Source organism: Sinocyclocheilus anshuiensis, unplaced genomic scaffold (assembly GCF_001515605.1).
Source record: "Sinocyclocheilus anshuiensis isolate Anshui unplaced genomic scaffold, SAMN03320099.WGS_v1.1 scaffold1669, whole genome shotgun sequence".
Taxonomy (NCBI): domain Eukaryota; kingdom Metazoa; phylum Chordata; class Actinopteri; order Cypriniformes; family Cyprinidae; genus Sinocyclocheilus; species Sinocyclocheilus anshuiensis.
Window position 1 is genome coordinate 15,259 of NW_015537996.1, and position 3,652 is coordinate 18,910.

Genomic DNA, 3,652 nt, shown 5'->3' on the forward strand with positions numbered 1-3,652 from the left:
TTGGAACATATTATTTAAACCTAACAGCACTCTGAAACAGTGAAGTTGCAACATTCAAACCAGCACTCTGAACTAGTGCACTTAAAAGTATGCCATTAAAACCTTAATGCATTAAAACATTTTAATCCACAGCTGAATATGTAAACCGTTTAAGTCGTGCTGTAGAAGTAGCATTTAAGATGATAACTTCATCTTTAAAGTTTGAACTTTTGGGGACAGCTTAATCCCATCAAGTTCTAAAATAACTTTCTGAAACTCCTCGAATGTGTAGCGCAGTGCTCGAGAGTATGCAAGGTTAAGGGCATAGATCAGTCCCATAAGCAGCGTGCATGCCTTGGCGGTATTGCCGCATCCTTGCAACATTTCCTTCCCTTCTAGAAGAATGGATACATCTACTGGTTCTTCCCCTTCAGCACCACGGACAATGAGGATTTTTAGTATGTGCAGACTGGCATCACTCCGGCTGTCTTCCTGCATACAATTTACCAGGGGAAAAAAAAAGATAATTCTTTTGAGAAACAAACAGATAATTGCTTCAATCTTCTGAAGTGACTTCATTATCACAGCTGAACAACCACATTCCTACTAAAAATGACCATCATTTAATATAGTTCAAATTATGTTAAACATGAGTTAAATTAATTTAACGGTAATCTTGCATCAGAAATACATTTGTATAACATGGCATAAGATGGCTACACTCCACAGATCGTGCCTCAAAGCCATAAAATTGCCTCTGCACCTTTACGGTGCCAGGAAATCCAAAGATTTTGTAGCGGAGTACAGTGTTTGTAATTAAAAGGGTTGGTTCACCCAAAAATTTTAATTATGTCATTAATCAATCACCCTCATGTCGTTCCAAACCTCTAAGACATTCGTTCATCTTTGGAAAACAAATTAAGTTATTTTTAAGGAAATCTGAGCGCTTTCTTTCCCTTCATAGTCTACACAACTAGCAGTTTCAAGGCCCAAAAAGTTCTTAAAGATATGATTAAAGTAATCCACATGACTCCAGTGGTTTAACCTCAATTTTATGAAGTGATGCAAGTGCTTTGTTTGCACAAAAAAAAAAAATGTACCACTCTATTTACACAATATGAATCTCCAACATGTTCACACAACAATGTCTGCTCTCGTGTAAAAAACATGCATGCATCATGGTGCTCTTGTGAACGTGGCTTGGAGATTAACAATCTGTGAATAATGTGGTAAGTTTTTTTTTTTTTTGGTGCAAAAATAGCTCTCGCATTGCTTTATAAAACTGAGGTTAAACCTCTGGAGTCATGTGGGTTACTTTTATGATGTCTTTACAAACTTTCTAGGCCTCGAAAGTGCCAGCTGTGTAGACTCTCTATGGAGGGACAGAAAGCACTGGGATTTCATCAACAATATCTTCATTTGTGTTAAAAAAATAAACAAATGTTTTAGTGGTTTGGAATGACATGAGGGTGATTAATTAATGACAGAATTTTCTTTTGGGGTAAACTAACTTAACAGAGAGTCGGACTCGTAATCCAAAGGTTGCGGGTTCGAGTCTCGTACCAGCAGGGATTGTAGGTGGGGGGGAGTGAATGTACAGCGCTTCAATACCACGACTGAGGTGCCCTTGAGCAAGGCACCGAACCCCCAACTGCTCCCCGGGCGCCGCAGCAAAAAAATGGCTGCCCACTGCTCCGGGTGTGTGTTCACTGCTGTGTCTCAATGCTTTGTTCCTGTGAAAATTAATATTTATATTGTATCATTACATAACCTATTATTCATACACAATGAACTCTATAAAATTAAGTGAGAACACAAAAGCATGCATGTGCAAGGAGCAGTGATTTGAGCACTTAGAGCAAGAACCATGTGTGGAAAAAGATGGAGCATGCAGGGTCATAGGATAACTACTTCTTTTTCCTGTCTGCTTTGCAGTCTGGCCAAAATAGAACAACTGCCAACACAGTATTAACATCTGTACAGATTCTTAACAGTTGAAAGGAAACTTTCAGAAATTGCAAAACCTTTTGACGCTACTGCTATTTTTTACCATGTAATACTGTAACACGCCTTACTCAGTTTGTCCAGAAATGGTCTTAGCTTGGACCCCACAACACCTCCCTTAGCCTTCATCAGGGCAATCAAATTTGGTGTGTAGTGGTCAAGTTTGAACATGAAGCTCTGCTCCAGGGAAATTGTAGTTATTCTTCTGAACTCCTCCTTGATCTAAATTGACAGAAGATTCAAGAGTACAACAGCAGGACCTGGGTTAAATCAGTCTGATGCAGAGAGCGAGGGTATAAGGCCTTTAAATCCTGTAGAATCTAATCTAGCACTTTCTTTTGTAATGAACAACTAAAAAAAACACTAATTTGGAATCCAAATTTAACTTTGACAGAAGTATATTTAAAGTTTATTTTTCGTTCATGTGCTCAATCAGTAACTGTAATTAATGATATATATTATTAATTCAGATTACTTTTACTTCACCTACCTCAGCTTCACAAAATAAAGCAGGCCATCTTTTTTTGAAGTCTTCAGCAGCTGAACTGCCACTCACAACCTCAAGCCTTCGATAGGAGAATTTTGGCCATTTTTTCTCGAATCACCTTGTTGTTTTTCTTCTGTACTTCATTAAGAAGCACCTGTCTTTCTATTTCCAGACTGTCGTTACTTTCTCCACTTGGATTTGGAGGGAGATAGCCTCCAAAGCCTGGTCACCTCTGCTTTTTTTGGTCTTTTGCAGTTTTGGGCAGGAAATCTCTCTCCAGGGGCCTTTTTTTTCAAGGAGTTGATACGAAGTTCAGGAAGAGGTACTGCACATTTTCTCATTTTAGTGCGGTAATTTGCCATCTTGTATTTAAGACATTGCTGCCCCCCATACATGCCTGAAAATGATGTTCCAGGCTCTTGTAGGCATGGATGCTTCTTTATCAGAGCTTCTACAACTGCCTGAATATGAAGACCAGTGGGATAGGCAGTGTAGTGGAATATCGCTTCTGCAAGCTTCTCAAGTATGTCAGATGTCATGCTTGGATTCTGAAGGAGTGTGCCATCCCTTTCATAAACCTTGTTTCCTTCTTGAAGGGCCATTTCGACATGACATGAAAAGGTGGGTATCACAAAATTAGTTGGGCAAGATTCCGATCGATGCTCTGAGGGCTGTGATAAAATGATGGTGTCAGGTGAACTAAGTGAGGAACTCTCATCCCGGATAGACTGATCCATTGGCACTGGAGAGGAGGAAGCAGTAGGCTCAATGATGGGAGTCAATGTGAGAACAATAGACGGTTGAGTTTTAACTAGTTTGATTGTGTCTTTGTCCTTAATCACATCTGTTGATGTCAGAGTAAAGAATTCATTATCAAAATCTTTGTCCATGTACATGACAGTATAGCTCCCTAGGAGTTGAAAATTATCCTGTGCTGCTGCCAGAAGTTCATCTACGGTGCTAGGGATTCCATCTGGAAGGGTTAACTTGTGAACTTTGGTTTCTTCGATGATAACACGTAGTTGAGTAGGGGAAGACATCATCACAGCCTTGGATAAGCACAACTGTAAGAGAAAACCAAAAACATATTAAAACTCAATAATACAAGATAAAATATTTGTAATTGTTTTTAAAAACATGAAAACAGTACTGCAATATAAGGTGCATGTATATTAAGGCATG

The 3,652-nt window shown here is 39.0% G+C and overlaps 1 pseudogene; it reads right to left on the bottom strand.

Moving 5' to 3' along the window:
• Window positions 1–2,025: 2,025 nt before the first annotated feature.
• Window positions 2,026–3,510, bottom strand: LOC107676386 (uncharacterized; annotated as a pseudogene).
• Between the last annotated feature and the right edge of the window lie 142 nt (window positions 3,511–3,652).